General features: G+C 41.4%; 1 long non-coding RNA gene across 1 annotated transcript in view; it reads right to left on the bottom strand.

The window, feature by feature from the left end:
* Positions 1-4,853: 4,853 nt before the first annotated feature.
* Positions 4,854-22,280, bottom strand: part of LOC119088066 — a 52,447-nt gene continuing 35,020 nt past the window's right edge. The window contains exon 2 of the long non-coding RNA XR_005091649.1: positions 4,854-6,634. This is a non-coding gene — a long non-coding RNA (uncharacterized LOC119088066). The remainder of the gene's footprint in view (positions 6,635-22,280) is intronic.

Consider the following 22,280-nt stretch of genomic DNA (forward strand, 5'->3'; position numbering starts at 1 on the left):
ATGGGCCCATAACCAGGAGATCCTCAAACTCAGAGCTTTCTACTGAGTACTCATTCCTATGTATAATAAACAATTGCTCTTTTCAGGTCCTGCTTTTGAACTCCACTAACGTATGTACATAAATCAATACCATTTATTGGGAGGGGTTAGTAGAATGCTGGTGTAATCCCAGCATTCAGGAAGCTGAGTCAGGAGGATCGTGAGTTTGAAGTTAGTCAGAATAGCATCCTTTCTTTGCAAAAAATCTTGGACTACTGTATTCAAAGCTGTTATATAATCCTTAACATCTAAACAGTTGTGGTGATATATTGTGTACTCCAATATATTGTATACCCCAATAAAATTTATCTGGGGATTAGAGGACAGAGCCACTAGATAGACGTAGAGGCCAGACAGTGGTGGCACACACCCTTAATCCAATTACTAGGGAGACAGAGATCCATGTGGATCTCTGTTAGTTCAAGGCCACACTGGGAACAGAGCCAGGCAGTGGTGACACACACCTTTAATCCCAGCACTTGAGATCTCATGCCTTTGCTTGGGAAGCACACATGCCTTTAATCCCAGGAAGTGATGGCAGGGCAGAGAAAGGTGTATAAGGTGTGAGGAAACAGGAACTCACTCTTTAGACTGAGGATTTCCTGGAGGTGAGCTAGTGGCAGCAGCCGTTCAGCTAAGAACTAACTAACTAACTAACTAACTAACTAACTAACTAACTTTCTCTCTTTCTCTCTTTCCTTCTTTCCTTCTTTCCTTCTTTCCTTCTTTCTTCCTTTAGATTTATCTATTATGTATATAGTGTTCTGTTTACATGCCAGAAGAGGGCGCCAGATCTCATTACAGATGGTTGTGAGTCACATGTGGTTGCTGGGAATTGAACTCAGGTCCTCTGGAAGAACAGCCAGTGCTCTTAACCACTGAGCCACCTCTCCAGGCCCCCAGCTAAGAACTTTTGAGTGAGGATCTTAAAAGGCCTTATTAATAAAAAACCTGGAGCCAGACATTGGGGTGAAAGCTGAAAGATCAGAGAAGCAGAGTAAACCACAGCCAACTTCACCTCACCAGGTGACAAAGGCTAGCCCACCTCTGTGAGTTCAAGTCCAGTCTGGTCTATACAGTGAAACCCTATCTCAAAGGAAAGCATCAACAAGATATATAGACAGATAGAGAGATACAGATGTGTTAGTGCTGTCCAGGGTGTTCCAGCGTGACCAGACAGGAGTACAAAGGGGAAGGTGAACGTTGTGATGATGGTGAGGGTGAGATATGGGGAAGGCTTTTTATTTCAGACTGAGAAAAGCACAGTTGCAGGCCAGCAACAGTACCGAGGGTGCTGCAGAACTTTCTATCTCAGGATTCGTTTCCCTAGCCTTTAGCAAAGGGTGTTTTGTGGAATGATGGTTCCAATGATACCCTGGTAACAAGACGAGAAAAGAGTCATCTCTGTGAGACTGTGCCACAGTAAATCTTATGCAGATTCACAACTTGTGTGATGAAAATAAAATTTATGCAGTATTTACACAGCTTTGAATGCTGTTTAAAATACTTCCATTTATTGGATCTTAAAGACTTCCTGTATTTAACCTTGCTGATTTTCTGCAACAATACCATTCTACAATGCACGATTAAACACACACACACACACACACACACACACACACACACACACACGCATGCGAATTTTTCCATTTGCCTATTCTTTTCTTTTTTCTTTTTTCTTTTTCTTTTTCTTTTTCTTTCTTTTTTTTTTTTTTTGGTTTTTCGAGACAGGGTTTCTCTGTGTAGCTTTGCGCCTTTCACTTGGTAGCTCAGGTTGGCCTTGAACTCACAGAGATCCACCTGGCTCTGCCTCCCGAGTGCTGGGATTAAAGGCGTGTGTCAACACCGCCTGGCGCCTATTCTTTTCTGTGGCCATGCCATTTTAAGTGTCAGGAATTTATATCAAGCTTTAATAACTGACCAAGCCATTACTTTTCCTTCTTAAAACACCATAGTTTTTCCTTCCATTATTTTTTCTTGTTTGATGTAAGAATTGTTTCCAAATATAAAGACTTAGATTTTTACATTAGAACTATTTAATGCTCCAAATTCATGGAGATGGATTGACATATTCATCTGAATAAATATCTCTTGAACAGACCAGGCCCTCATTTGTTCTAATCATTGCTTATGGAAGAAAAACTCATTCTGGAAGTATTAAAAGTTGGCTTTACTTTTAATAAATTTCTTATTTTTTTTCTCGTTGCTGTTATTGAGATAGCAAGATGAAAGAGAGAGTATTCAGAAAGAAAACACTACTGACTTTTTTCCACACTTGTTTCTGTATCGGCCTATGATCTGTCTCTGTCAAAAGATCTTCTAGGTGACTTCCTCTGGTGTCCTGGGTGACTTCGCATGACAAGAGAGTAGTGCCAATGTTCCTCCTCCTATTGTGTTTTGTTATTGCTAAGTTCTTGTGGGCTTTGTCCCTCGTATTGCTAAAGTATGAATGTCACCGGGCATTGGGTTTTGTTTTGTTTTAGTGATGCAGAGGGTGACGGCAGCTTGTTACCATCAAATATGATGTTGGGAAACGGTTGGAGGTAGGCACTAATTCTCTCAAGGAACTATCTTGCAAGTTCAGTGCACACCTATGTATTACACAGAAACAGGTTTGATTTTATCACTGGCTTTCATACCTTTGTCCATCACCATATCAATCTTTTGGAAATAATTGTTACTAAAATGTCTTTATATTCTCCCTATATTCTCCATTAATCCAAGTTAATTATGGTCATTCACTCTTTGTTTGTTTGTTGTTTGCTTATTTTTTGTTTTTGTGTTTTTTGGTTTTTTTTGTTTTTTCAAGACAGGGTTTCTCTGTGTAACAGCTCTGGCTGTCCTAGAACTCACTTTATAGACCAGGCTGGCCCCAAACTTTGAGATCTTCCTGCCTCTGCCCCCTGAGTGCTAGGAACAAAGGCGTGTGTCACCACGCCCATCTTGCCCTTAATTGTACCAAAAATCATGACTTATTATTATTGTATTTAAGAACTTATTTCCCTCTGTGTTTCTCACCATTGTTTTATAGAGATGGCTGAGAAGGGAAGAGCATTTGGTTCAAAAGGGTAGCAACAGGGAAAAAGATCTTTTCCAGGTGAATTTTAGTTAGAATATAGTACATCCTTTTAAATGTTCCCGAGCTATTGCTTTTACTATATAATGTAAGAAATGAGAGCTCCTACAAGGTCACAGCAAACTAATCACAAAAAATATGTATTCTAAAAACTCTTGTTTAAATCTGTTAGTTTGTTAAAGGATTTTTATGAATATTACTCTGTGTAAAGTTTCTTTACATTTACAATTTATTTTTGCATATCAATTTTGACAAAATCTAGCTCTCTGCCAAAAAGAATCCATCTATTTTCTTTCAGTGGTCGAAATGAGCACTGTTGAAAAGGGCATTAGAGTCCAGTGAATCTGGAGAATTAAGTTGAACAAGTTGGTTTTCTTCTGGACTTCTTAGAGTTCAGTGGGATTTGAGAGCGAAGGGGAGAAAATGGGGGTAGAGGGTTGTGCCTATCAGTGCCTATAGGCCCCCATTCCCCCATGGCTGCCATAGTGGGTGGAGGTCAGAGGTCAGCCTCAGGGATAGGCCTTTGCCTTCCGTCTTGTTAGTGTTGTATGGGGCAGGTTAGCTACCGGGGGTTTCCAGGGGTCTCTGGGTCTCTCCCTCCTTGCCGGAGGAGTGATGGGGATACAGATCCCCCACCTGGCAGTGCATGGGCTCTGGACATTCTGACTCAGAGACTCACGCTTGTACAGGCAGCATTCCCCCACTGAGCCTTCCTTCTCCCAGCCTCCGTGTGTGGACTTGGAGGCATGGCAGATGACCAATCTACATGATTCACATCATGTATAAGACACAATCTTTGCATCAGGTGACATGGGTTTGAATCCTCACAAAGCCACTTACTGTGGTGCTGGCCCACATTCCTAGACATCTTTTTAGATCTGTAAAATGGGATGATGAAAAAATGCAGTCAATGACGTGTGTAAAGATGTCAAACTGTGCCTAATACGGTTATCATAAACTTTGGCCGTTGATTTTTCTGAAGACTGTTCAAACGTTAAGAAAGCTATGCTTATTTAAAATCACCTATAAGTCAGTCGGTGATGGTGCACGCCTTTAATCCCAGCACTTGGGAGGGAAAGGCAGGCAGATCTCTGAGTTTGAGGCCAGTCTGGTCTACAGAATAAGTTCCAGGACAGCCAGGAATACACAGAGAAACCCTGTCTTGAAAAACAAAACCCAAAAACCAAAACAAAAAAAATATCTATAATGTCAAAGTATTTTTAGATAAAATATTAGTTTTCTTTGGGTGTTTTGAGATTTTTGAACTGTTTGTGCAATAAATATACAAATTCAAAAAAGGTCTCTACAACATAAAGTTGAATAACAGCATCCATTAGCAAACTCCCAAAGAAATTAATCAGGCTTTAAACATTTGATTTTGAAGAGACTCATACTAAAATCTAGAGGTTCCCTTGCCAAAAGGCATTAATCCTGTTTGTTTGAAGCCAGGGTCAGCAGTACAAATTTAGGGAGGGTTGATGAACTGGGTTTCCAAGGACATGTCACTAACAGTTTCTTCTCTGACTGGAGACAACAACAAACACCTACTTAGGGAGGAGCCAAAGAAGATGGTGCTCTCTGTGTAGAACAGCAGAAGAACCCGTCACTGTCACAGTCAACTGCCTCTCAGGGACTCAGTCCCTCCACTTTCCAATAGCTTATGTGTCCAAGCACACGCTGACACACATTCCTAGATTATGACATTTTAGTTTTGCCCACTTTAGTTTAATCCACTCACTCACTTTGAAAATTGGTTTTTATTAAAGTAAGATAACAAAAGCTTAATAAAAATAAATCAAATGGTTATGGTACCTCATTTCACACAACACCTAAAAACATACAAATATCTCGTGTGTGTTCCACTGAGCTTTATGTGAACTTCTAGATCTACTCTTTTATTCTTCATATCATGTTGATAAATAAATAAATGTACCTGAGAAGCACTTCTCGGGCTTTTATTTTAAAAATACAACTAAATTTTGTGAGGTATCATTTTTGAAAATAAGCTATATTTTATTTAAAGATATTCTAGAGCCCCTAAGGCCTCCTAAAATTTGGTAGTCCATCGCTGTCTTCTGAAGTCTCTGGACGTGTGTCGCTGGGCAGTGGTAGTACTGGGCAGACGGTTTGCTGGGCAGTGGTAGTACTGGGTAGATGGTTTGTAACAACACTGATTTTGAGACTGTTGTCTTCACAACACTTACTTAAAATGGTGTGGTTTTTGGAAGCAGCGTTATAAAGTAATTCCTTGGCAAGGAAGAAGAAGAGTGTCTTGACTGACACAGCAACTAGTCCAATGCATCGAAAGAGTTTTCAAACCTTTGGGCGCTCATCCCTCCAGACCTGAAGCAGGCTGCTGTTCTGTGGCCTTGGCCTGCAACTACAGCTCACAGCCACTAGAGGTCAGAGTCTTACATCCTCCTGAATAGACGATGAAGGAGAGGGAGACAACAGTATTTCTTTCAGAATATACTCTAATTTTCTTGATAAAAATAGAAGAAAATGGGGGAAGTAAGACCACTGTTGTAAGAAGGGAGCTGTTGGCACTCAGGAGAAATAAAAAATCAACAGCTGAAATCATTTTGCAAAGACGAAGAGAAAACAGAAAGCCTTAGAGCGGTCTGATGATCAAGATAGTGTTGATATATCCGCTTCCTTTAAGAAGACAAAGCTGTGTTAAAACAATACCAGCAGGAGCCTTAACGGTGGTGGAACGGCAGGAGGGACCAACTCGTACTGAATACACATTACACGTTATTAAAATCTCATTTTAGAGATGAAGGGACCGAGCATGGAGCGTTCCCAACAGGGTTAGGGGCCTGGCAAATGTTTACACTTCTGTAGTCACAATCTCACATTTGAGGGGTTGCCTGCCCCCCGCTCAGTGAACAATCAAATTGAGGGTGTGGGAAGAGCTGTTGATGTGAAGATGTTATATGACTCCCAGCATCATTCAGAGCAGCAGGATTTGGAAGCAAACTAACTGTCTAATATTTGAATTACAAAACAAAATATCGAGTAACATACAGCTGTTATTATTAGAAATATAAAGAAAGAATTTTGACGAAAATAAAAAAGGAATCAAGAAAATATATTTGTAGCATACGTAAAACTCTGTAAACCATGTGCTTATATGGGCAAAGAAAGGAATCCAAGGAAATAACAGCACGCATGTTAGGATTATATGGATCATATACAAAAACAAAGCTCTCGAGAGCACTTTTAAAACACTGGAAAAGACACAGTGGGGATCATGTGTACTCCTGGGATTTCAGAGCCTAGACAAACTCAGCTCCATTCCCTAGGGTCAGACTGCCAACTGCTCCCAGGCCTTCTGACTGGCCATATCCATGCTGGTCAAGTGTGTCGCTCAACACACCACAGATTCAACAACAAGGGGCCACAGCAACACGTCCAATAGGTACAGTTTTTAAAAGACATTGCTCAGCTATGTCGAGTCTAGTTTCTGGAAATAAAGTGCCACTCAGCATCATGTGATACTTCCAACAGAATGGTAACCTAAAAGAGAACAGAAAGGGAAATTCAGATGGATTTGGACTTTGGTGAGCATCAAGGCCAACTGTCCCATCAACAGATCACAGGCTTACTTCTCCTTCCGACAGACCTCATCATACATCTAGGCACAAAATCAGGGAACACAGGAAATGCAAAGCAACTTGCGGAACTATTCTTACAGAGAGACATCAGGGTTTCACGAGCCGTAATAGGTCAGTTCTCTCTATGAATTCCTTTCCCTACCCAACTTCTCTTTGTGATTTCTGGACTGCGATCTCTGGGGAGAAATATCCAGATTCTTGGTCTAGTCCACAGACTAACTGAATGGATGACATTCCTAAAAAACTACATTGTCTAAGACTCTCTGCAGCTTTTAAATTACAGCAGACTCTGTTTTTGAGAGCGAATCTGATGGAATAGAACACTGTGTCCAATCTTTAAAGTTCCTCCCGAGGGTGTGTGACACATAGGCAAGCCCTCCCCAGCCAGGCTGTTTCCTTTCCACCCATGGGAGAGAAGGAGCCAGTTAATCCTTACAGCACCCAGCTGCTGGGCAAACCTCACAGCTGCCCCGCTTCATACACCCCACCCCCTCTGCCGTTAGCCGCACTGAAAGCATGCAAGTTAGAGAGCGGTTTGAATTAGCACTCTTTAAAGTGTTCGCTTGTTGCCATATGATGGCAGAGAATAAATTACAGAAATGCATTCCCGGCACTATGAACAGAGTGAAGCAGAAAAATGCAACAATAAGCATCCCCACATGGCTGAGTGAGGTAGGTAGGTTTTACTCTCAGGAGATGCCTGGGACCAGTAAACTCTAGACAAACAATGGTAAAGACTGACATTATGAAGAACATGACCCACTTACTCCACCAGGCTCTGACACACAAGAGCAACACGCCAATCCAGACAGCATAGGACAGCAGCAGTCTGACACAAAGGGAGGAACCATCAGGGATTTCCTCATGGGCACAGAGCATCGTCTGTGTGCAGAGCACTATTCCAGGTACAAAGTAGACAGAATGTCTGCTCATTTGGAGCTCACATTCCTTTAGGAACTCTGACAGCACAAGAAGAACTCAAAGTAGCTCGGGGTACAACACATTTTCTTATTTACATGTCAAGGCAATTCCATACAACAGAAATTCTGGAAATCACAGCGAAACTCCAACTCTCACTCCCACATTCTTTACCTCTTAGTTTATCTCTGTGTGAACGTGTGTGTATAAACACACACAAAATTATCATTCTACAGGTTTGATTAATTATCAATAATTCATTTACCTTTTTGTTTGGATGAAAATAAGACATACATAGTCCTCACCCAGTCTTGGTGAGGCCATAGCTTTAGTTACTTTATAAAATGTTGAAAAACATTCCTCCAAGGATGCTGATACAACCAAGTAGAATCTTCCTGACCCTTAAAGTCGGGGTTCTTGCACTCCAAAAGGCAAACTTAGAGAAGACACTCGTGAAGCTGTACTGCACCTCGCAGTCGTGGCCTGAGGACAACGACAGACGGTTTAACGGCATCCCAAGTCAAGGTCTCCAGACTGCCAGGGCTACAGGAGAAGCTCTTCTTTGCATGGCCATGAGCAAAGGGAGGAAGAAACCCCAAAAGACAGGTGCTCATCTCTGGAGAAGTCAGGAGGCGGTTAATGCATTCTGTTATTTCTGGTGAAGACGCAGCAGATGACTCTGGTTATTTGTAGTAATTGTGTTCTACGTTCACCTCAGTGGTGATTAGCAAGTTAAGTGTTGTACCATCATTCCTAGAGGAATCAGGTTCAGGTTCCTGTAAACCTCTGCTTTCCACATTGTCCTCCTCCTAAGTACCATTGGTATCACACGGTTTGTTTTTTGTATCTGCAGCGACAAGCCTCTCCCACACACCATTTGGCCCAGATGGCATTAGCAAGGTTTCACACTTTCTACTGCAGCCTTTGATTGTGCAGAACCTGTCTTGTCTACAGAGCTAAAGTTTTCCACATCAGATCACTCTTAGAAATGTGCAAGTCCAAGCTGAGGATACAGCTTGTCGGCAAAAAGCTTGTCATACAAACAAGAAGACCCGAGTTCAGACCCTCACTACTCACATAAAAACCTGGGACGGGCTGCTCGTGTCTGTAACCCCAGCACTGCGGAGGAAGAGGTGGGAGGCTCTGGGGCTGAAGCACACACACACACACACACACACACACACACACACACACACACACGCATGCACACACGCAAGCATGCACAAATGCATGGATGCACACAAACACGTGCAAGCCAGCACTGGCAGAGAGGGTCTTACCAATTTTCTTACTCTGGTTAACATGACTAAATTTCTCTGAGTTTTAACTTCACAGCAAGGCTATTCACTACGCTTTCTAACAGTCAGTTCCCATCTCATAAACCTATAATTTAGGCTCCTTTCCATCTTCCTGTCATCCCATCATGCACCACAGGTGGTACCTTGCCACTTTACACTTTCACCTACAGATGGGTGAATGTGCTCCTCCTTTTCTATGTGTGCCATATTATAACTTCACTAACAGGGACCTCACAGCCAGTAGTATAATAACACATGTCTCAGCAAGCTTGTCTAACAGATGTGCTCTCTACAAGTCATATCACCGCCTTCTTGTGCTTAGGGATAGAGTCAGCACTGCAGAGCCATGCTTGGGACCACTGTGACCAGCAATATCAAACGAGAAAAGTGCAAAGATGGGGGACATAGTGAACACTAAGTTGGCATGTCCACGACATTGGCTGACAGAGTGAGAGCTGAATAATCACCTCAGCTGGAATGTCTGTTGATTCCTCTTCTCCACCATGACACATACTCAGAAATGGCTGCCAAACTACCATGTTGACCTTGAGTAAAGTGGTAATCCCTAGTGAGGAGGTGACTTTGCAGAAAGGAGTGGAAGACAGTGAGGATGGAATGCACTTGACAGTGGAGATATTCTTTCATGTTTCCAAAGGAAATGACCTATGGTCACATCCCTCTGGGTGTTAGTTTACATACAATGGGAATCCAGGGAGGAAATCAACTTGATATGAAATGTGTTATGAAATAATCTTTTTATACACTGTGAAGATGTGTCTTTGCCAAGGTGCCTTCTGATTGGTTTAATAAAAGAGCTACCTGGCCAGGAGCTAGGCAGGAGATATAGGTGGGATGCAAGACACAGGGGACACTGGGAAGAAGAAAGGTGGAGTCTTGGGAGTCATGAGAGATGCAGGAAGAAGCAAGATGAATGTGCTGGGTTGAAAGAAGGTACAGCCACGTGGCAGAGAGTAGATAAGAAATATGGGGTGATTTAAAATGTCAGAGTTAGCTAGTAACCAGCCTGAGCTATCAGTGGAGCATTTATAATTAATATTGAGTCTACATGTTGGTCATTTGGGAACTGGCAGGCGGAAAAGAAAAGTCTGCCTACAGGAATGTGAAGGAAAACATTTACAATTAATCCAAACCATCTGCAGAACAGGCTCTCTGTCCTCCTGGATCGCCAGCTTGTTCACATCACATCTGAGAGGCAATGATTTGACATTGCTCCCTGAGGAATAATAGAAAACGATTCTCATCATCCACCTAGCACCCTGAGGTGTGACTAACTTCACTCGAAAAGCAATTGAAGGTAGTGGCTAAGAGGCTCACCATTGAGATCACTTGGGCTCAAGTTCTCAGGCCCACCATGGATGCTGTTTAGCCTTGAATGACTCTGCTTAGCCACCTTAAATGAACAGGGGCATTCAATGGGCTCCAGGTGAGAAGATCCAGTGCACAGTGAGATACTAGCCATTTGTCACTGTGTTTATTTGTCTTTTTCTTAGAACTTGTAGATGGAGTCAATGCCTTTATGTTCTATCCTTCAAACTAACCCAAGTTAAATTATGTCCCCAAGAGACTGAGAAGATGTCTAAGCATATGTATCTCTAGATGAAGAACAGAACTCAATGTTCCCTCCATGTGGAGCTTCTGTGAAGAATCAGGATTGTACCACAATTCTTCTATTTAGCCCATAGTTCTCAATATTTGGGGAAAAAATCTTATGATGTTCCTATTTCTGACCTCCTCAAACTCTCCAAATTCACAATGGGCAGTTGCTTTTACTCTGAACTAACAGACTTTGTCACTTTATGTGAACAGAAAGTTAAATTAAAGACATGGTTATGAGCACACCATGGGGCAAAACTTGCTCAAAACACAATTCTCCTTTTTTCATCTTCAAATTTACTTCTCTTTAAATCCTCCCCAGACAGGTGAGCATAAGGAATAGATCAATGGTTTGGGACTCTGCTGGGTTTGGCTGTGCATACTTCTGTCCTAATAATGCACTTGGCAACCTCCTCCTTCACAAGCACATACCATGCACACACATCCATTTCTGAACAATGTACCTAGCAACCAGTTAGCAACTTAGGACCCCCACCCACATCAAGTTACAAGCACATCACTCTCTGAACAATGGGATAAGTTTCTTCTCCTTTAAATGACCTCTAAGCTGGGTTAGTGTCTCTTCAAAGATATTCTCAAAACATCCTAAAGGTCAGGGACTGGGTGGGTCAGGGACTACAGAACATGAGCTGGTTTAAGATGTGCACACAGTAAAGCAAACTGTGTCCTCAAGGAAACGGGGATAATCTCCTATTTGCCACCTTATTTCTACTCATAATTGGAAACGTGTATGATTAAAGTTAGATATATGATGGGAAGAGACATTCATGATAGGAAAATGATTGTATGTCCCAACCTATCAATCAAAACAGAGAACTGTGGAATATTCTTTTACACTGTGTGAATATATGTCACTGTTATTGGTTTAATAAAGAAGCTGACTGTCCAATAGCTGGACAGGAAGAGACTGGGCAGGAGAGCCAAACTAGGAGAATGCTGGAAGGAAGAAGGGCGGAGTCTGAGGAGTGTTGAGCAGACACAGAGAGAAGCAAGATGGACATGCCATACTGAGAAAAGGTACCAAGCTACATGGCAAAGCATAGATAATGTCGTTTAATTTAAACATAAGAGTTAGCTAGTAACAAGTCTGAGTTATTTGCTGAGTATTTATAATTAATATAAACCTCAGTGTGTTCATTTAGGAGCTGCTGGCACCCAATGTGGGGTACCTACATCCACATAAAACCTGAGAGAGCTTGGGAAGGGGTTCTAGACACACAGAAATGGAGCCAGGCATGACATCCTAGTCTCACATTTCTCATGCTGGCCTCAGTACAAATACAGGTCTCCTGGCTTGAGCCACCAGCATACCATGAGTTAAGCCACATGGTGTGTCCCATCCCGTCCCATCCCGTGTGCCCCCCCCCCCCCCCCCCGCTCATGCTGGCCAAAGTACAGAACAGTATCTGCTGGCAGCTGCCTGTGGGAGGGAACCAGCCGCCAAAGCAGAGGCAGAGGTCCTAGCCATACTGCTTAGCAGTTTAAAGACTCCTGCATTCAGAAAAAAAAATTGTAGTAAAGGCAGATTCAGATGGAAAAAATCCTCTAGATGGTTTACTGTGTGTTTAAAAACATACATAGGCTTAGGAGAGAAAAGAGATGATATAGACATTCATAAAAAAGAAATTTATAGTTTTAAAATAATAAAGTCAAGTCCTTAAAAAAGGAATAAAGTAATAAAAATATAATAAGACATATAAAGATGGAAAATAAACAGAGTGTCCGGATTCTGTATATTATTGTGTTGTCTTTGAATTTTTTGATTGCTAATGAAGGAACAACAGCTGCTGAGACACACTGGATTATGGAAACTGCTAGATTAAATCAACCTATATATTTTTAAAATACCTTGACTTCAAAATTTAAATCAAAATGTGTGTTACTTTGGGAGAGGGGTTACATTTTTATTTCCACAGGAAGTGAGAGGCTATGGGTTCATCCCAGGTTGATATGGCTCAGGTTTGATCAGGGAAAACCCCCTGAAATACTAACTACAGATATAAAGAAATAAACCTAGAAAAACTACAAGACACGTGATGTATATTTACCTGCTCAAACATAAAACAAAAAATTATCTTCAGCTAACTTGTATACAATGCACAGTCTACTTGTATTAATATGGATATGTATGTTACCTTTAAAAGTTTATGTATTTTCAGAATAAAGGACCAGACATCAAAGAAAATGGATGGCTCAGATTATCCAGCATCCAGAACAGCTTTAAGGCTGCTGACTGAGATGATTCAGCCTCACAGACTACGACAGTCAAGACTTAAGCATTATCCTAAATTTTCTCAGGGTCCAAAGATTACCAGCACCCCCAAACAACAGGAAACAGTCTAGAGAATGATGCCAACATTCCCAAAATGCTGGTTATAAATGTTTGTTATCATTAAGGGAGGTTGATTAAAAGTTATTTTTATAATGTTGAAAAAAATTAAACAAAGGAGATTAGATATCAGTGATCTTGTTCTGAAAATAAAAGGGGGGATATAGAAATGATAGGATAAAAAGGTAGATTATTGAATATACTTTTACACCAAAAAAAAAAAAAAAAAAAAAAAAAAAAACCAGCTACTAGTCTTAAATATTTTACACTGGCCTCGAACTCACAAAGATCTACCTAGCTCTCTCTCCCGAGTGCTGGGATTAAAGGCATGCGCCACCACTGACCAGGAAAGGCGCAAAGCTACACAGAGAAACCCTGTCTCAAAAAACAAAAACAAAAACAAAACAAAAAAATTTTTAAATGGGTATGGATTTTTGTATATCGATACAAATTTAAAGTTATTTTTGTTATACCATATATATATTTATACTTTTGTTTGGGGTATTATGTTTATGTAGCTCATTTAAAAATGTAATATATAATTAAGAAATACAGATTAATAGTCAAATTTATAGTCATATTAGTTGCATTTTCAAGGTTATAAACATATATTTAGAGAGACAGATGGTCTTCAAATACTTAGAAGGTCTACAAAATATGGCATTTAATATGTTTAAAAACCTAAGGCTTTTCATGACAGCAAAACATGTCTACTCTTGACAGCGCCAATCTACCTCAGAAAAGATGATGGGCATCAAGGAACCTCCATATGGAGTTTGCTTTCTTTATGGAAATTCTAGCCATTTGGGCAAAGAAACTGCCATTGTCTCAATCACTGACAGTTACTGTCCAAACTAGACCAGCAGGATGCACAAGAAAGCAACTGCCAAACTTTGCCAAGACAAAGTAGGACTGGCCTTCAAAATTCCTGCTTCACAGAAAATTCTGTCAGATATTCCAGGCCTGCAGGCCAGAGATGGATGCCCCAACCTTGCAGAAGAACTTAGGGTAACTGTCCAGGCAGCCAGATGTCCCTGTTGTTAGATAACAGTTCGCCCTTCTGGGGTCTTTGACAGAAATGAAGACTAGATAGTCATAGTTAAAATTTTCCTTACTTATGACAAAAGGTAAAGTAAATATAAGACTTTAGAGTCACAAAGATAAAATACATAATAGAGTATTTTCTTTAAATTTGCCAAATACAAATAGACTGGATATTGTAACTGTAATTCTTACTTAATAACTGTTTTGTTGTATATAATTTTACTATGTTAAAGTGGAAGCCTTCTTTTTTAATTAGACAAAAAGGGGGAAATGTGGAATATTACTTTACACTGTGTGAATATATGTCATTGTTATTGGTTTAATGAAGAAGCTGACTGGGCAGAAATATATTGGGCAGGAGAGCCAGGCTAAGAGAATGATGGGAGGAAGAAGGGCAGAGTATGAGGAGTGCCAATCAGATGCAGAGTGAAGCAAGATGGACATGCCATACTGAGAAAAGGTACCAAGTCACATGGCAAAGCATAGATAAGAAATATGGTTTAATTTAAATGTAAGAGTTAGCTAGTAAAACGCCTAAGCTATTGGCCGATCATTTATAATTAATATCAAGCCTCAGTGTGTTTTGGAGCTTCTGGCAGGACATAAACTTCTGCTTACAGAGAACCACCCTCAACGATGATTGCTCTCAGTAACCAAACTCCTCCTTTTACACTCCATAAAAAGAAGCCCCAAACAATACAGTAATCAGGGCCCTTCAGTATCCTCATTTATATGGTCCACTCTCAATCTTGATAGTGTATCCCATGATATACTTGGTGAGTTACATGATAGAGTCAGCATTTAATCCTGTGCTACTATGTCCTATGTGCTAAAATATGATTCTAAGGTATTTTCATAAAGCTTTGGTGTGTGTTTGGTGCTTTTAATATTAAGATACACTGTACAAAAGGTATAGAATATTCCATGAGAAGGTTCTCCTAAGTAGTATAATGCAGAGTCTGGTCCTCAGCCTTGCAAGCTTGGAAAGCTAAGAAAAAAAAATATTTTTCTCACCAAATACATTAACTAAGTACACAGTGGTCAATAATAATGCCCATTTGTGGTGGTTTGAAAAAAAAATGGTCCCCAAAGGGAGTGACACTATTAGGAAGTGTGACCTGGTTGGAGGAAGTGTCACCGTGGGGGCGGGCTTTGAGGTAATTTTCTTAAGCTTCACTCAGTATTACAGTTAGTCAACTTCCTGTTGCCTGCAAGATGTAGCACTCTCAGCTCCAGCAACATGACTGGCTGCATGCTACCATGCTCCCTGCCATGATGGTAATGAACTGAACCTTTAAAGCTGTAAGCAAGCCACCCCAATTAAATGTTTTCTTTATAAGAGTTACTGGGGTCACGGTGTCTCTTCACAGCAATAGAAACCTAACTAAGACACCATCTATTTCCTTGGAGTAAACCACAGACTTCTCTATCCAGTAGGAAAGCTTAAACAACCAATTAGTACTTTCCCTCTCTGGGGGCTGGCATGGAGTGTCAGATAATAAACAGGAAGTTGCCCAGCAAACGGCACATCTAATGGAGTGGACAGGAGGTGAGTAGCCAGCAGCCACAGAGGCCTGGGTGCTGTGTGGGTGTAAGGACAGCTCCCCCGCAAGCACTCACTGGATAGCAGCTTCTGCCGGCTTCCGGCTTCCGGCTCTGTGTCAGCTTGTTATGACATGGCCAGCACCTCCCTCTCCTCACCCAAGCTACCTCAGAACAATGCACCAATTCTGACTTGCAAAACTATAACTCTATATCATTAACTTGTGATTGTTTCTGTAACTTCTCAAAAGGAGTGCATAGACTCTAATCAAAACTAATAAAAATATTTTTTACTAAAACAGGCTTATTTATTCATGTATTCATCCATTCACTGTAGTAACACTTAGTAAATAGTATTTAATGAGCACTTTCTTGTCATTCAGCACCATGCTGTCATTGAATTAGACATTGCTGTGGTGGATAGCAATTAACAAGATATATTGACTACCCCTAATCAAGGCGGTCCTTTTTAAAATTTTTTTTCATTTATTTTACATACCAACCACAGTTTTCCCTCCCTTTCCCTCCCCCCCATCCACTCCTCCTCTGTCCATTCAGAAAGGGGCAAACCTCTCATGGGATTCAACAAAGAATGGCACATCATGTTGAGGCAGGACCAAGCTCCTCCCCCTGCATCAAGTTTGGGCGAGGCAACCCAGCATGGAGAATGTTTTCCCAAAAACCAGATCAAGTACTAGGGACAGGTCCTGATCCCACTGCTAGGAGCCCCACAAACAGACCATGGTATACAACTGTCACACATATGCGGAGGATCTAGGATGGTCCCATGCAGACTCCCTGGCTGTCAGTCCAGAGTCTGTGAGCTCCTGCGAGCTCAGGTCAGTGTCTCTGTGGGTTCCCTGTCATTAAGGCAGTTATCATCCATCTCTAACCTAACAGCTCATTGATGGGAAAGAGCACTATGAAAATACTCATAGCTAGAAGCTTATCTTGAAAGGAGAGGGATTTGAAATTCGACCAAAATTTGGAGTGAAATATAAGCTTTCAAATGAGAAAGAAGAAACAAAAAACAGCCTGAGAAAATGTACATAGAAGAAAATGGCCACACTCAAAATAGCCTTCAGTATAAATACCACTGAAAAATGACCGATCCTACTGGATATAGGAAATTCTATCAGAAAACAAGTCTCAATCAATTTTAAGATTTTATATATAACTAATTCTTTACATGTACATAACCATATATTGCCATTTTATTAGCCAATATAACTTATGAAAACACATGTTTTTATTGCCCACACAGTTAAGTGCAATTGATACTCCTGAGAATGGAAGAGCATGGAGCTAGTGGATAACACTGGGAAGCATCTGAGTGTGGAGGCACCCTGCTGAGACATTTATTTTTATTGTCTGGGAATCTGTTATCACAATTCTGGATCCAGAAGCCTCCTCTGAAAAAGAGTAAGAATTTTATCATACAAACAAGGATGCTGTGATTGCGGGAAGAGAGCAGACACCTTCTGGTGAGCTACAATTTAGTTCTTCATTAAAATGCTCTTGTACATTATTGGGTTTTATAAATGTTGACACCTCCTGAAGTCTAGGGGGCACAAACATTTCAGCAAGAAAACAGTGGTGACCAGTTTTCCATGGTCACAAGGAAGCGCTGGGGGAGCCACGGGGCAGGGATGCCATGATGAGTAAATCCATCTGGGTTCCCAGTCTGACCACGTCACTCCAGGCTAGACGCATCATGCTTTCCTTTGCTTCAAACACTCAAGCACAGATTGTCGTGAGACCCTTCCTGTACTTCCTTCTCCCTCACTGGGGCTCACAAAGGAGATAACCCTTTGAGGGACATGAGCAGTTACCAGTGTTTTATTAACAAGGAAAAAATAGTCGCACTAAAATCACATAGGCTTACTGCAGAAGGCCAGGTGAGGCCTTCAAGACAGTCCCTCACAAGACAGTCACCAATTCCTTTAAATACAGGCAAAGACACACTCCAGGAACACCCGAGAGGCTCTCTTGTTGTTTCCCAGGTTAGCCTCAGTGTACAGTGACATGTCAGTCACTTTTGCTGACAGGAAAGCAAAAAGCATAAACTCCTGTTATATTGTCCCGCATTTCTCTGTCCAGTGAATGATGAGAGAAGAATACACATTTTCTGGTTACACATCAGGGATTATTTTTTTCTGCCATCAGCTCCCATCTTTAAAAATTATTTTATGGGCTAGAGAGATGACTCAGTGGTTAAGAGCATGCAATGCTCTTTCAGAGGTCCTGAGTCCGATTCCCAGCATCCATGGCAGGTGACTCACTACTGCCTAGAACTCCAGCTTCAGGGAATCTGACGCCTCTGGCCTCCCCAAACACTTGTTCTCATGTGCATATCCCCCCCCATTACCCCCTCTTCTCTCTCTCTGTCTCTCTGTCTCTCTGTCTCTCTCTCTCTGTCTCTCTCTCTCTCTCTCTCACACACACACACACAACTACAAAAAGTAAACAAATAAACCTTTACAAACGTATTTATACACTTATTTTTACTTTACACTGCTATGGCTTGAACATGCTGCACATACCCACTCTTGCTGGGCTGCATCCCCAGCCAGCTCTCCCTTTGTTGAATAACAAGACTCCTACTCACAACTGATGGCTGTGATTTCATCCCGGGCTGAAATCACCAAGAAAGGTAATGACAAGCTGGTGTCAAGCCACACCCCCACAACAAAGCGTGTGGACAGAGCAGACTGCAATCCTGTTGACCAAGCAAGCCTTTAAAATTCATGCTCAGACATCATTAGGTGTGTCAAAATAAAGTATGGACAAGTCTCATCCATTTGAACAAGTGGCTCCATGTCCTTCCAACCTAAAAGATCCTGTGATGAATGTGTTTGTTTAGTTTGGAAACCATAAAAAATAAAAATAAAAATAAAACAACCCTAAGGACTTTGCAGGAGCAGACACCACATGGCAACCAGACAGCGGAGCAACAGTCCCTGCATCCCCTCAGTCACCGCCGGACTCCATGGTTCTTAGGGCCTGTACCACCTGACCACCACTAGTTTTCAGTCAATTTGGGGTTTGCACATGGAAAAGCCAAGATCTACAGGGTAACCACAGGACAGAGATTAGTTATAAAATAGAGGTAAATGCAAATGATCTCTTTCCTGCTTTACTCCTCGTCTTGCCCACGCTGCCTTAAGAGGTTATTATTATTCCATTAGAATAACGTTCCCACTTTCTCTGTCACTATCCACCGTTGCAGAAAGAAAATAAAGCATGGATTTCAAAAAGCTTTCCTCCTGAAGTTTTGAGTCTCCTGGAAGGCACCAGGAGCTATTTTTGTGGTGATTGTGGAGCATGGATTATCCCTCTCTGACATGCCCTGCTCACACTGCAGACAACAGAGTTCAGCTCTCTGTAAGCGTTACTTCTAGACAAAAGCAGAGAAGGCAACAACTTCCTGTGCAGGTAGTACTGAGTATAGGGAAGTGAAGGAAACCTGGTGCTCACTCGTATAGCATGCAGAACAACCTGGAGAACAAAGAGATTTGCACGAAAATGACCAAATTTCCACAGTCATATGTTTCAAATAATATTTAAGTGTGCTCAAGAACTCCGGAAGCATTAGCTGTGCATTCATACAGCTTAAATTGGACTCATCACACGTGTTTAAATTGCTCACTGGGTAGTTTTTCATTTTTCCACTGAAAAAATTTCTAACTAAATGAATTAATCTATTTTACATAAAAGATTAAGAATAGTACATATGAAAGAGGTTCCATATGACATTTTAAAACCACAAAATTTAAAACTTCTTTTAGATATTTTTACATACTGAAAATGATTATGTCATTCTCACTCATGTTTAAGATGGTCATAAAATAATTAGATGAAAACTGGTAACACACAAAAAAAATATGTTCAGCCAGCCACACACCTGTCCAATACAATCCAATTCTCAGGGCTAAGTATAACTAAATCCAGTTTAGAAGTGGAAAGTCCAGACTTGGAATATCTGCTTCAAACTTTTTTATTTTCTTTATGAGAAATGGCTCTGGTGTGTAACAAGAGTGCATCAGACTGTAGATGGGGTGGGGGATAAAAAAAGAAAAATTTAAATCTACTCTAGTGCTAACATCTAGAATTAAATACTAAATCCACTATGATATATTTTAATAATGTTACTTCATCTCCAGGACAACCCTCAGATAGTTTCATGTCAACTTGACACAAGCTAGAGTCATCTGTAAGGAGAGAACCTCAGTTGAGAAAATGTCTCCAGAAGATCTGGCTGTGGAGAATTTTCTTAATTAGTGAGTCATGGGGGGCGGGCATTGTGGGTGGAGCCATTTTTGGGCTGGTGGTCCTGGGTTCTATAAGAAAGCAGGCTGAGAAGCCATGAGGACTAAGCCAGTAAACAGCAGCCCTCCATGGCCTCTGCATCAGCTCCTGCCTCCAGGTTCCTGCCCTGCTTGAGTTCCTGCTCTGACTTTCTTCAATGGTGGACTGTGATGTGGAAGTGTAAGCCAAATAAACCCTTCCCTCCCCATCTTGCCTTTTGGTCACAGTGTTTCATTGCAGCAATAGACCCCTGACTAAGATGAGAGTCTCCTAGTTCTTGGGGTAATTTCCATGTCCTGTTGCTACGTCATTTGATAACAATGAGTATTTTATCACAATGTTAAATATTTTCAATAATGTGGCTTTTGGCAGCACCCTCATAAGCCATGAGCCCTATCTCCGGTATGGATGACCCAGAAGGTCTTCTGATTGCCACAAGGGGAAGTGGTTCCTGTAACTCACGGCAGCACCAACTCATGTTTGCCTGCAACCTTCCCAAACCGGCATTTAAGAACCTGGAACTGGATTGTACCAAATCAGATTTCAGCCTCTAGTTTAACGATCTGATGTTGTTGTGTGTAACACCTAAATTGGCAGATACTCAGAGAGACTACGGTCAAATTCTTTAGCCCAGGCGGCATTCGATCCAACAACTGGTTCCTCTGAAACTGAGACCCCAAGACAGGCGGCTTTCTCCCTCACACTTGTCCACTGATGTTCATAACTATTGGATGTGGAGCAACACAGGGCAAAGAAAACAATTAACACACAAGCAATCAACACCCACTAGATGCGGTGAGTGCCCCGGCAGCGCAGCGGGCAGCTTTACTTACTTCTTATTCCCAAGACCATATATGTACCGGTTAGAAGCAGGAATGCACAGGGAGGTGACGAATGGTACGTCTAAACAGCCTGGTCCCTGGCTTAGTGTCACTGAAATGCCACACTCATCACCGAAGTGAAGTCTGTTGATAAGACCGCCGATGCTGAGCAACTTTTCCCAGCAGGCTTCTATCCAGCTCAAGCTGCAAGTTAGCACATGGGGTGTCCTGTCAGCGCAGAGGGCTTGCTCCATAAGATCTGAACAGTGTTCAGAGTGTGGAATCAAACAAACATCTAGGTAAAAAAGCTATGGTGCTTTGATTACAAATCTAAGTAACTGGCACTTCAGTCACCCGGCCAGTTAACATGAGGTGGTGTGTGACAGGGCAGTGTCATTTTGAGGGGACCCTGCAATCCATTGGTGATGAAGAAAGAATGCTTTACATATGTTTTCTTAGAGCCACTTGGAAGAGCATCAGGATGTTTAAACTCACTGATACAGAATAGAGTATTATGGGATACTATGTGGTATTACCATAAACTGACTAGATAAAACAAAAAACAAACAAACAAAAATTCCAATTTCTCTGGAAACCTCATCCCTAGAGAATAAGCAAATGTCCCAGGGCTACGTAACTTTGAAAATGAAAAATTATGACTGAAAATAACCTGCCCATGGGATTCTTAAGCCATGGGGCCAAATCCAAAGAAGTTGTTCATAGAAAAACTTAAAAACACCATGTAAAGTTGGGTAAATCATTTTCACATCATAAAATGGAGAACATCTGTGGAAAGTGATAAACAGCTCTCAGGACAGCACAGAGGTGACATGCTTGTCTTGAGAATATTTGCCTCCAAAAAGACTTGCTTTTGATCTCCTCTCTGGTCCATTTTTATGTGAAAGTCAAAACTGATGACTTAGATCTGGACTTATCCATCTATTGCTGGAAGTGACAGAGAGAGGGAATTCCAGAGAGGGAAATTTCTGAAGAAATTCTTAAATGGGGAAAAAAATGTATAACCCAGGAGAAGTAGAGAGAAAGAACTGAATGCCTGTGATTGACTGGCATACGACCACACCCCCGGCATCATCTCCCTAAGGCAGCATGACTTCTTCCAGCATAATATGATCTGCCTTTGCAAAACACCTGGGCATTCTCAGGCGGTCCTCCCACTCCACACGGGGAAAGTGGCATCAGTGACAAACTACAGAAGGCTGGGGGAGAGGTCAGCAATTACAGTGCTTGCCTACTCTAATGCTTCCACCAGGACCTGTGTGCAATAGCCAGAGCACACACACATGCACAAATATGCACACATGCACATGTACACATAGCAAAAAACAAAAGCAGTGTATAGAGACATAGAGATTATGTCAGAAATGTGAAGAAAAGCAAAGAGGACTGACCTACAGTTAGAACTCACGCTGCAAGAGACTCTGTGGCTTTGACGGACCAAGGAATGATCTCCTCAAAGATATCCACATCCTCATCTCCAGAAGCTATGAACATACTCATTCTATAGAAGAGGGAGATTAAGCTTACAGATGAAATTAGTTATTAATTCTCAAACCTTAAAATCAAGAAATGATCCCCAGGAGATCTGGGGAAGTCACGGGGTCCTTACAAGCAGAAGAGGATGTCAGAATGACG

The sequence above is a fragment of the Peromyscus leucopus genome, chromosome 5 (assembly GCF_004664715.2).
Source record: "Peromyscus leucopus breed LL Stock chromosome 5, UCI_PerLeu_2.1, whole genome shotgun sequence".
NCBI lineage: Eukaryota > Metazoa > Chordata > Mammalia > Rodentia > Cricetidae > Peromyscus > Peromyscus leucopus.